Genomic DNA, 13,176 nt, shown 5'->3' on the forward strand with positions numbered 1-13,176 from the left:
TCGATTCGTATATTTAAAGATAATTCCACAGATCGATAGAGGGGAGTTCTGGGACGATTCAGAAGTACTTTGCTACGATTGAGAAGCTAGAATAACCCTAGAAGACGACGAAGGAAGCTAGAATTCAATTTCAAAGAGTAATTAAGGCAAAATTTCATCATTCCACTTATTCTTTTGTTTATTCATCATGATTAAGCAATTTGACTTTGTTTGTTTGCTGTTATTTACTTTAATTATGAGCTAAAACCTTTAGACTTCTGTTTGGGGATACAAAGTTGACAATATGGTTTGATTGATTGGTAGGATTAATTTTCCAAGTTGGTGAATTTTTGTTATTTTAGCTTGCTAAAGAACCTTATGTGTGAATAATAATTAATTTTCTGTTAATAGGAAGATAATTGATTAGCATGAACATCTATTGATTATTGACCTCATATGCTATGTGATCATTATGCTATATGTCTAGGATTAATGAATATGAAACTAGAATTAATAAGAAAATTGAGTAAATTCATGTGCAAGCTTGTAAGATGACCATCAAACAAGGAGTTAATTAAAAGAATAAATTAGTTAAATATTGCAAGTCTAACTTAACCCGAATAATTAATCTAGTGAATATAATTAAATTAGACAATTGGCCACTGTTTAAGTTAGTTTATTTGCTAAGGATTAGGGTAGTGAACACGAATCTAATCACTTGAATCGGTAACCAACGGAAGAATTAATCCATTGCACCATTACCTTGAAATCAACCATAGAGTTAACCAAGTTGAACTAAACAGAAGTTCCTTTCCAATTATTGAATCTAGTGAAGTCGTTATTTTCTAGTCTTAAAATTAGTAATAGTTAGTAAGTTTCTAGTCTTGTAAAACTAGAGAAAACTCCTACTTCTTAATTAACTTAGATAAAATTAGTTTTTAATTTAATTTGCCGTTCCCTGTGTTCGATACCCTGCTTATTTAGCTATACCACAATTGATAGGTTCACTGCCTTTTGTGTGTTATTTGATAATTAAAAGTAGGTTTAAAACTAAGTGAGTTTACACACATCAAGTTTTTGGCGCCGTTGCCTGCGAACGGTTCTAAAATTAAAATTAAATTCTAGTTTAATCGATCCTTTGTGTGGGATTTATCTTACACAAAGTTATTTACAAAGTAATTCAGTAAGTAGAATTAGTTTCTAAAAAATTCGTTTTTTTAGAATAACTAGAAATTTTCTTTTCTGTTTTTGCCTTGAACTCGCCGAGTGCACTCGTGCCGACTCGGCGAGTACATCGCTGTTTCAGTCTTTATTTTTTTATTTCGTTTTTGTTCTTTTTACGTGTTCTGTTTCTTTTGTTTTGTTTGTTTACAGTTGTTTCATGACCCGGGGATCTGATACACCTCTGGTCCCTCCTTTGGAAGACCCGGAATCCGCACTAAGAAGGAGCAAAGGAAAAGCCGTTGGAGAAACCGCAACTTCAAAGAACTCACCACTCAAGAATTTAAAGTCCGTTTTCAGCAAGAAAAGGAGCAGCAAATCAGGAGCATCCAGTGCCTCGTTAACAATTGAAGAACCAATTCAAGAAGATATCGAGTACGAGACCGAGGAAGAAGAAGAGCATACTTACGAGCACGAAACCGATTCCGAAGAAGAGTTAGCTATCACAATGGCTAACATTGATGAAGTCCCCATGGGGGAATGGAAGAAAAGGATGCGTGATGACACCGGGCCAGGGCTTGTGCAACCCGCAATTCCCGCGACCGCTACATTCGAACTAAAAGGCCATATTCTCGCCCAACTCAAGGAGATTCCTTTTTACGGGAAGGATCACGAAGACGCTTACAAGCACTTGGATGAAGTGAATGATGTGGCCGATTACTTCAACGTCCCGAATGTTCCACGCGAGACCCAGCTTCTTTGCATGCTTCCTGTCACATTTGAAGGAGCTGAAAAAGATTGGTTAAAGTCACTTCCTCCCGGATCGGTCACCACATGGGCCAAGATGAAAGAAGAATTCATAGACCATTTCTGCCCGCCCTCCAAGATAGCCAAGCTAAAGAAAGCCATTGCCAACTTCGAGCAACAACGCGGAGAATCTCTTTATGAAGCTTGGGAAAGGTACAAGAGCCTACTTAGGAATTGCCCACATCATGACCTTAATAGCCAACAAGAAGTCTCTATCTTTATGATGGAGTTAATGTCACTACAAGGCAATTGCTTGATTCTCAAGGCCCGCTCACAAAGAAGGCACCCCCAGTAATTAAAGAATTAATTGAAGAATTCTCTAAGCACTCTAGAGAATACCACAATCCGAGAAACGAAGTAAGTAGAGGGGTAGTGAACGCGGCAAATGATAGCATGGCGGCGGTGATAGCTAAGCTTGATAGTCTGGATCGAAGAATGACAAAAATGGATCAAGCAATCCATGCTATTAGAGTAGGATGCGAAAATTGTAGAGGGCCCCATCTCACAAAGGATTGTGATTTGGATGAGAATGGAAATAAGAAAGCTCAAGTTTTCTATTCGAGTGGTGACCGATTTGATGAAAATTGGCGGAAAGCTAAGAAGGATTGGCTACCATACGAGGAGTATAAGAAGGCCAAGGAGGAGAAATACAAGCAGAAGGAGAGGGGACTATACCAAAAGGAAGAACCGGTAGAAAAGAAAGTCGATTTAGAAGAGTTATTCACTAGATTCATAGCCGCGTCCGAAAAAAGACACAGTGATCATGATGCTGCCATACACGAGACCAGAAACATGCTTAGGAATCAGCAAGCATCAATTCTCAACATTGAGAAACAGCTGGGGCAGCTTGCGCATCAAGTGAATGATAGAAGACCGGGTCAACTTCCGAGTAACACCGAACCCAATCCAAGAATGGAGAATGTAAGTGTAATAACCTCCATCAGTGAAGAAACATTCACAGAAGCACTGAAAATCTCCAAGAAGAAGGCAGAAAAAGAAGAAGAATTGCATCCAGCAAAACTCGATCCGACTCGCCGAGTCTCTCCAATGGACTCGACGAGTCCATACGTAAATAATAAAACTGCCAGTACTTTGAAGACTTATAATCCTCCTCTGCCATATCCAATCAAAGCCATGCCTGCAGAAAAAGTAAAAGCATACAGAACCTTCATGGAGCATGTTAAAGCTTTACAAGTCAATATGCCATTTGTGGAAACAATGCTCCAAACACCTAAATACTTCAACTTGCTTAAAAGCCTTTTTGCTGCTAGGAAGGATTTGGCTGAAGTCGCGGAAATATTGATGAATGAGCTGCCTGAAAAGAAGAGTGATCCGGGAAATATGGTGATTCCGTGCCAATTTGGTAATGAAGTTTTTACCCGAGCATTAGCTGATTCAGGTGCAAGCATTAATTTGATGCCCTATTCATTCTTTAAGAAGCTGAATTTACCAGCACCAAGGACGATAAATATGAGGATCCATTTTGCGGACAAAACGATAATTCATCCACAAGGCATTTGTGAGGATCTCCTTATCAAAGTGGACAAGTTTATTTTTCCAGTAGACTTCGTGGTGGTGGATATGGAAGAAGACCCCGAAATACCAATTATTTTGGGAAGATCATTCTTAAACACCGCGTGTGCTCTAATTGATATATGTGAGTCTACATTGACATTGAGAGTGGGTGATGAGTCGGTGATGTTTAAAGCTATTCCAGAAGCCAAGCAAGAAGAAGAAAAGAGAGAAGAAATCTCATTTATCCAATTGGATGATGAGATATTACAAAAAGAGTTTGAAATTTTGCTAAAAGAAGATCCAAGCAAGTTTTTGCTACACTCTGAAGAAGGTGGAGATGCTAGCAAAGACTTGGAGGAGTTAGAAAAGATACTGGAAGGAGTTAGAAAAGATACTGGAAGGAGCCAACTCAGAAAACACTCCAGAATTGATGGAACCCGATCAGACTCGCCGAGTCACCTTGATGGACTCGACGAGTCCAATCGAACTTGATAAAAACTTGGCCAATGTTGATCTGTTGGTTGATAGTTCTTCACATACCCTGGATTTAGTTACTATTTATGATTCTTTGGAAGAACAAACAGCAGAAGAAGGAAAAGGAATGGAAGTCCAAGACGCCGAGGTGGCATGCCTTGATACAATTCCATTTGGAGAAGGGTTGAACACAGAAAAGGATGAAGACATAAAGGGAAGAAGGGTGGAAGCTGATCGACCATTCACTACTAAACCTAAAGCACGAACCATTACAAAATATGAAGTGATTAAATTTAAAGAGAAGGAGGTACAAGAGAAGGTAAAGAAGAATGGGTTAAAAAAGAAAAAGAGAAAAAGAGAAGCCCAAGCAGCTGAGGAGGATGCTGTGAAAAGGAGAAGAGATGCATTGAAAAGGGCTTACAAGAAGAAGATTCACGCATACAAGACTAAGTACAAACCACAAAGGATTAGGCGTGCATTCCCGATGCTCGAAGATGACGAAACGTAGACGGGAAGGAGTCTAGCTAATGACTCCTTAAAAAGAAGCGCTTGGCTGGAGGCAACCCGTTATATAGAGTTTGCTTTCTTTTACTTTTTAGTTTTTTTTAATTTTTCCTTCGTTTTTAAAATGTTAATTCTCCAATTCATCGGACATGTCTGCTTGAGAGTGTGCATGGGCTAAGTGTGGGGTGAAATGATTTTAAATTAATAACAAAATTTCGAAAATTATGAATTTTTGCAAGAGACTCGCCGAGTCTGACCACGACTCGACGAGTATATATGGATTTCAGAAAAAGTTTGACTTCGCGACCAGACTCGCCGAGTCTGACTCCGACTCGACGAGTCGGTATAATTTGCAGAAAAAAAAATAATTTCAAAATTACTTTTACATCTGGTAACTAGGGTTTTAACCCTAAGAATCAGTTTATTCTCAAACATACTCGCCGGGTGCCCCTCTCTAACTTCCTCTCAAGCATTCATATTTTTTTTCTTCAAGTTTTCTTCAAATCTCTCAAGTTCAAACTCAAAAGGTAACAAATTTCTTCTTGATTTCTGTTAAGAACGTGATTATAAGGCCATCTATGGTAGCAATTGCATGAAAAACCCGTTTTTGAAAAGTAATGAATTTATAGGGTTTTGATTTTTCATGATTTTTGTTGTTTTGAACGTTTATTCTGGCCTTAATACCTTAATAGTAAGTGCCTATACAAAACCCTTGATGAAATTTCTAGGTTTCATGGGGCAATTTGCATCGACCCGTCGACTGACTCGGGCAGTTTGCGCGACTCGCCGAGTCGTGCCTGGACTCGACGAGTCGAGTCGGGAAGTATATGCGAAGATTTTTTTTTAATTATATTCTATGTTTTCTAGGTTTTGTGTATTTGTTTTGAAGAAATCATGTTCAGAAGAGGACAAAGTTCCAGTGGCAACCAAGGGGATTTTCCGTGGATAAACTTCCCTCAAATCGAGTCCGCTTCGACAATGCGGAAATGGAGAAAGAAGCTGGCTGATATCAAGAAGAAAGAGGTCTATGTGCCCAACAGGATAGATTGGGATTTGCTGCAGAATGTGTGCTATGAGGAGGAGTTAGCTCCTTATCTTGTGAAGGAGTTTCACCATGATGGCGAAACCATGGTGTGTGACGGGTAGAGCCGGGTCTTCCGTATTCAAGAACCGGTTTATTTGGAGCTGTGCTTAGAGTTCTTTTCCACGGTGTCTTTTACCGGGGGAGTGGATGTCTTTCACCCAACAAGCTTTAGTTTCTGCCTTGGGAGAGAATTTCATCAATGCTCAGTGGTGGATCTTGCATGCCGATTAGGGGTTTATGACCAGCCCTTGGTCTCAACACCCATCTTTCGGGCCTTTTTGGCACAAGCACATATGGTATTTCCCGAAGGAGTTACAAGTGCGGGCTGGTGGAATACCATTGGTAATAAAGTTTATATTCCAAAGTCGGCGCAAGAAGGGAGCATTCGATCCCCAACACACCGCCTCATACACCGCCTCATTTCATCCACCATCAACCAACGAAAGGATGATGACAAGGTTTCCAACCTTGATGTCTTTTTCCTATGGAGCATCATTACACCTGACGTTTTTTGCAACATTCCTTGGTGTCTTGCTTCATATCTTTCGGAGGGTGCGGTCAAGGATCGCAAGACTTCAAAAATAAATGGTGGGATGTTTGTCACCCGGTTGGCTAACTCATTCGGGTTGATGAAACGCGGTGCATGGAATTTCATGACGATGATCCCTACACCTCCGTTCAATCCTATTCTTTTCCGGAGAGCGAGAATCATTGAAGACTATGGTGGTGGCCATTATGCCATTCCAAATGAGGACCCGGTGGTTGGTCCCGAGGCACCGGGGAGGAGGGTTCGTTCAAGGAGAGAGCGGGATATTGAGGAGGAGCCGCCGGTGATTCCGGTTGAGAATGAAGATGTACCAATGGATTGGTACAATGTAGAGATGAGGCGACTACAGGATCAAATGGCGAGGGGCTTGAATTTTAGCAACCAATCTCATATCCGACTTTTTGAACACTTTAACATTCCACACATAGATGGTGGTAACTTTCCATACATTCCATCATGGGAAGAAGTGATAAGTGCAAGAAGAAGTGGTGCTGGAGGAAGTGGAGTAGGGCTTGATGATGATGATGAGGAGGATTGATTTTTTTTATGCATTTTTATTGAACAATTTTTAATTTTGTGTTTGTTTTTTTTTATTTGGTTTGTTTGATGTTTTTAAAACTTGCTTTTGATGTTTAACTGATGTTTGATGCTTTGACAATTTTTCAGAATTGAATTAGGAGTGCTAGCTTCAAAAAGGGTTTAGAGTTATAGAATCAAAGTGAGAAAGAGAGTCAAGAAAGGAGGAGCGTCAGAGTTAAAGTATTGAGTCCGGTCCTTTGAGATGTTGGCAAGGGAGTCTAGAAGTGAATAGAAAGTATAGAGAGTTTATTGGAAGCTGGATCAGATGCAGAATTATATTATTTTCAATCAGTGACCAACTCGTCGAGTGTACTAAACTGACTCGACGAGTCGCCCTTAATTCTCAACAATCCGAAGATTTCCCGAAGTAACTCGACGAGTCTGATATATACTCGACGAGTCATTTGGTTTCATGTTGAAGGGGCTGCTGATTTGATGCTGATTAGAGTATCACTTGACTATATATTCTTTCCATATTTATTCTTGAAGATCTTACACTGTTATCCGCGTATTTGGAGTGACCCACACGAGACGAGACACCCAAGGCATGGATACCATGTCTAAAGTCAATTGAAGTTGGAACTGAAAAGGAAGTGATCAACCTATCCACTGCTATCCCAGGGGAGTTTGCTCTAATTCCCTCTTTAGTTTTTTTATGTTTTTGTCATACATAATATGCAATGAGGGCATTGCATCAAATAAGTGTGGGGTAGGGGGTTGGTTACATATTAGAAAATTTAGAGTCTTAATTTAGGCTAATTTTAAAATTTTGCATACCAAAAGTATTACTTAGGATCTAAATTAGAAAATTTTGGTAAAAGTAAAATTAGGACTCCATGTTAGAGTTTTGTTGATAATTGCATGATAACCCAAATGTTTAGTTGAGCCTATATACGTTCTAGTGCATTTGTGGCTTCCTTATTCTAGTGAAATCATGGGACAAAAACACGACCTTGCTCGGCCCGAGGGATGCAATATGTTTAGCAGCCTAAACCTGAAATGTATCCAGGAAGATTGTTATCATTAGCCAATAAAGGTTGAGGTTGAGCGCCCCTGCTTAAGCATGTAGGGATTTGAGTGAAAAAAAAGTGAGGTACATGTAAAAAATAAAAAAAAAAAGAGAGAATTACAAGAGAAATTGTATGAATTTTGGAGCAATTAAAGTGAAGATCAAAAGATCAAAATTCCAAGAAATCCAAAAAATCGAAGATACCCGAAAATCAAGCAATAAAGGTGGTGAATTCAAAGAGATCAAAGCAAATATCGAAGAAGAGATGAATTCAAAAGTGCTCCATAGTGGTATTAAAAAGTTGTAATTCTAGATTATGTATGCTCGGGTTGCTCAATTAAAAACACCTTGAGGGTAAGAGGTTTTCTGCAGATGGATTCGGAGGGTTGCATAAAATGAGCATAGTTCGGGATGAATGGGCAAATGTTTATGAGGATTGTGAGTATTTAGAGTATGGGAGGTCTTTAGGAAAAATTTTAGACACAAATTAATGCGTTGCGGTCTTGGCATAATGGCTGGGTTAGATTGGAGTTGTTATATATGATTCTAATATGTTTAAAATTCAGTTTTGCTTGGGGGCAAGCAAAAGACAAGTGTGGGGTATTTTGATATGTGCATAATTAGTTCATATTAAGTATACATTTTTATTCATTTATTTGTTTAATTATCGCATATTATGGACAAAAGGTACTTAAAAGTGTTAAATTATGTTTTTCAGTCCTAAGATGAAGCTCGGAAGCGAAAGGAAGTGGGAGAAACAGTTAGAAGATTGAGAATGGAATCAAGAAGAAAAAACACTAAAAATGGCATCTACTCGGCGAGTTCAATCGAAGAATCGAGAAGATAATGACTCGGGATCCCAGAGAGTTATCACAATACGGGGAATGTGAGAGGGACTCAATGAGTCACCAATTGACTCGACGAGTCGATTCGTATATTTAAAGATAATTCCACAGATCGATAGAGGGGAGTTCTGGGACGATTCAGAAGTACTTTGCTACGATTGAGAAGCTAGAATAACCCTAGAAGACGATGAAGGAAGCTAGAATTCAATTTCGGAGAGTAATTAAGGCAAAATTTCATCATTCCACTTATTCTTTTGTTTATTCATCATGATTAAGCAATTTGACTTTGTTTGTTTGCTGTTATTTACTTTAATTATGAGCTAAAACCTTTAGACTTCTGTTTGGGGATACAAAGTTGACAATATGGTTTGATTGATTGGTAGGATTAATTCCAAGTTGGTGAATTTTTGTTATTTTAGCTTGCTAAAGAACCTTGTGTGTGAATAATAATTAATTTTCTGTTAATAGGAAGATAATTGATTAGCATGAACATCTATTGATTATTGACCTCATATGCTATGTGATCATTATGCTATATGTCTAGGATTAATGAATATGAAACTAGAATTAATAAGAAAATTGAGTAAATTCATGTGCAAGCTTGTAAGATGACCATCAAACAAGGAGTTAATTATAAGAATAAATTAGTTAACTATTGCAAGTCTAACTTAACCCGAATAATTAATCTAGTGAATATAATTAAATTAGACAATTGGCCACTGTTTAAGTTAGTTTATTTGCTAAGGATTAGGGTAGTGAACACGAATCTAATCACTTGAATCGGTAACCAACGAAAGAATTAATCCATTGCACCATTACCTTGAAATCAACCATAGAGTTAACCAAGTTGAACTAAACAGAAGTTCCTTTCCAATTATTGAATCTAGTTAAGTCGTTATTTTCTAGTCTTAAAATTAGTAATAGTTAGTAAGTTTCTAGTCTTGTAAAACTAGAGAAAACCCCTACTTCTTAATTAACTTAGATAAAATTAGTTTTTAATTTAATTTTTCGTTCCCTGTGTTCGATACCCTGCTTATTTAGCTATACCACAATTGATAGGTTCACTGCCTTTTGTGTGTTATTTGATAATTAAAAGTAGGTTTAAAACTAAGTGAGTTTACACACATCAAGTTTTTGGCGCCGTTGCCTGGGAACGGTTCTAAAATTAAAATTAAATTCTAGTTTAATCGATCCTTTGTGTGGGATTTAATGGAATCAGTTATATGGTGATTACAGGCAGTTGAGTTTGGGAGCTGTGTGTTGGGGTTCGATCTTCTTGATTCAACACTACTTATGAGGTGAGTGGTCCTCACTATACTAACAGGCTCGAAGGCACCAATATCAGCCCTTTTTGGATTGTTATCCTAGTTATCGCATGATGATATGCTATGTTAGTGACCTGTTAGGTTGGTATCCTGGTATATAGGATGATGCTATGTTAGTGACATGTTAGGTCGGTATCCTGGTATATAGGAGGATGCTATGATTAGTGATCTGTTAGATCGGTTTAACTATTTGTGCATGCTAGCTATCGTATCGTATTTATGTGTTGATTGTATATGTATGGTTAGGTTGAGGCGGTTCTGCTTTGTGCTGAAGACCAATAGACCCATGGTTGTCCGGATAAACTGCAGACCCATCGGGGCGTATCAGTCACGTTGAAGGCCAGGAGAACGGTCCAGACAGGCTAAAGGCCCGAGAAGGCAGACCAGACATGCTGAAGGTACTGAGAGTGGGCCAGATTAACTGAAGGGACGGTAAGGGCGGTCCATGTTGGATAAGGTTTCTAAGTCCATAACTATATTTGGTATGTACTTGACTCGAGAGTAGCATGGTCCATTTGGGTTGCATTTCATCGGAACAATTTGTAAGAATGGACTCTTGAGAAGATGTTATTTATGATTTATTAATATATTATAAGTTCTAACATATTAATATGAAATCATATTATTTAATTAGTATCGATCAAGAATTAAATTGGAATTAATTTTGTGATCAAAAGAGACTAATTAAATATATGGGGATTGATTGTGTAAATCATTCATTCTTATAAAGTGGGCTTATATCCATACTTCTTTATGTTGGGCTAAACCCATGTGATGACCCATGGATACTCCATGGAGGTTAAAACCCATGGAGCCTAAGGAATGTGGAAATTCATGCACATTAGGGTTTACATGGTGTAACCCTAATCAGGACACACTATATAAGAAACCCTCTAGCTCATTGAATCGACACTAGTGAGTCTTTGGAAGACCATATCCAATTTTGTGTGTAGGAAACATTCTCTCAAGTCCTCCAATTGTTGGTGGTGATTTGTGGTTCCATTTGAGGCATTCATATTATTGGTTCTAGGCTCTTAAAGCTTCAAGGTTTCCAAGAACACTACAAGGTATGTCATCTAACTAGAATTTTGTAGTATAGATACTCCATTGTATGCTAGTTAGGATGATGCTTTGAAATTTTGAAAGTTTGCATGTATATTAGAGAAAACATAGATCCAAAGCATCTAGGGTTGCATGTACACCATAGGAGTGTTAGAATGCTCAGAACGCATCAGTGATATTAGAGACTAGGATTGTTTTCCTTTATACTTGATGCTACTTGTTTTCAAAGCTTGAAAAAATCGATTTTTTGTGTTTTGGACAGTGAACTCACCGAGTCCACTGGCAAACTCATTAATTCCACCCTATAAACTGACCAACTCGCCGATTCAATTCATGCACTCGACGAGTTGGTGCTCCAAAATGAAGCATTTCGAGTTCTAAAGCCAGAATTTGACTAGAATCATTACCCTAAACTATTTTTTATCAAATAAACCTGTTTTGATGTGGTAATTATTGTGCTGATCCAATTTCAAAGATAATTGTCGAATTTCATGTTTTGGATTAGTTTATATGATTAGGCTAATTTCATGAAATTTGTTTGATATTAATTATCTTGTTCTTATGAGTTAGAATAGATCATGCATGAATTATTTAATTATTGTGTTAATTAAAATAGTGATCTAACTGCTTTTAAATATGCTCCATAACTTGTCCTCAAGTTATGGAAAATGAAAACTCACTTCATTAAAATGCATTGAAACTCATAAGTTATGAATTTGAAGGGTTTTGACAACTTTCAAAACTTTCCCTCAAGTTTTGGAATTTATAAAATTACACTTTTGAATACTTTCATTCCAAACCTTAGAGTTTTAAAAGTTAAATTAAACCCTTATACTATTATAATATTATAGGTTTAATATTTATATATATATATCTATATATATATATATATATATATATATATATATATATATATATATATATATATATATATATATATATATATGTATAAGACAAGTCAGTCTTACCGTTTGTAGGCCTCATTCATGAAGGCGGTATATAAGAGGGTATAAGGTTACTGCCTATAAAATGGCAGTTTAATGGGTGTCCACTTTCACCTACCGCTTCCTTGACTGGTGGAGGGTCGTTAGCCGAACGGGTAGGATAGGACTATAATTCTCATTAAGTATAATGATAGTATTAAAGTAACTAAACCTTTTATAAATTCTCAATCTTAGTTACTTTAGGAAAATGTGAAATTGATGCGAATCCATGAAATTGCACTTGCACCTTGACAAGTAGTTAGTGGAGCGTGTGTGGTTAACCGACACACTAACATGGACTAGTAAGGGTGACAAATGGTGGCTTGATTTTTATCATAGATCGATGGAGTGTGTGTGGTTAACCGGCACATCAATTAGGTGATAAATGACATCAAGAGTACCAATCACATTTGCATGGTTATTCACACCTTGTTTGTGATCCTCGGTATCCCAGTCACAAACTTGAAGGGCATAATCGAGATTTAAACATGCCATTAAATAGTTCAATGAATCTCAAATGATCCAGGAGTTTCAATCCAATTAAAACTTAATAAACAATTTTGTTTTTCATGGAGGAAATTGGTAAATCGTCATTTACCTACCTTCAAATATTTTCCAAGTTGGATTACGGTATCCGTCTTCCAAATTGTAAAATATTGTGTTGGGTCCTAGCCTTAATATTTCATTTGGGTTTTATATTAAGGATTATTATCTAATCTTAAACTTTGTCTTTCTTCCTTTTCAGATGTCTTCCAACAATGCTTCTAGCTCAAACCCTTTTGGCTCCTTCTCTTTCATGAACCTTTGTAGGAGAGTCATCTTTGATGGGACTAATTTCAATGACTAGATTAGGAACATTAGGATGGTCACTCGCTATGAGGACAAGGAATATGTCCTCGACAAGGAGCTTAAGATAATTAATAACTCTTCTGCTACTCCTCAGGAGATTGTTGAGTTTAGGGCACATGAGAAGGATGCCACTAAGGTAGCTTGTATCATGTTTGCCACTATGTCAACTGAAGTCCAAAAGCCCTATGAGGATTTCTACCCTTTTGAAATACACCAGGACCTGAATGAAATATACCATCAGAGTGCTCGTCAAGAGAGGTATGAAATCATCTCCTCTATGATTACAACAAATATGAAGGATGGTGAACCCATCACGGCCCACTTGCAGAAAATGCAAAGGTTTGTGGACCATCTGTTGAAGTTGAATGTTAACTTCCCTGAAGATCTGGCCATATACATTATTCTACACTCTTTACCTCCCTGTTATGATCAGTTTCGTATGACTTATCATAT

General features: G+C 37.6%; 1 non-coding gene across 1 annotated transcript; it reads right to left on the reverse strand.

The window, feature by feature from the left end:
* Positions 1-2,032: 2,032 nt before the first annotated feature.
* Positions 2,033-2,139, reverse strand: LOC145056180 (small nucleolar RNA R71). The gene has a single exon (XR_013685712.1). It is a non-coding gene; the product is annotated as a small nucleolar RNA R71 (small nucleolar RNA).
* Positions 2,140-13,176: the final 11,037 nt, after the last annotated feature.

The sequence above is a fragment of the Lactuca serriola genome, chromosome 5 (genome assembly GCF_051521515.1).
Source record: "Lactuca serriola cultivar US96UC23 chromosome 5, Lser_US96UC23_V15, whole genome shotgun sequence".
NCBI lineage: Eukaryota > Viridiplantae > Streptophyta > Magnoliopsida > Asterales > Asteraceae > Lactuca > Lactuca serriola.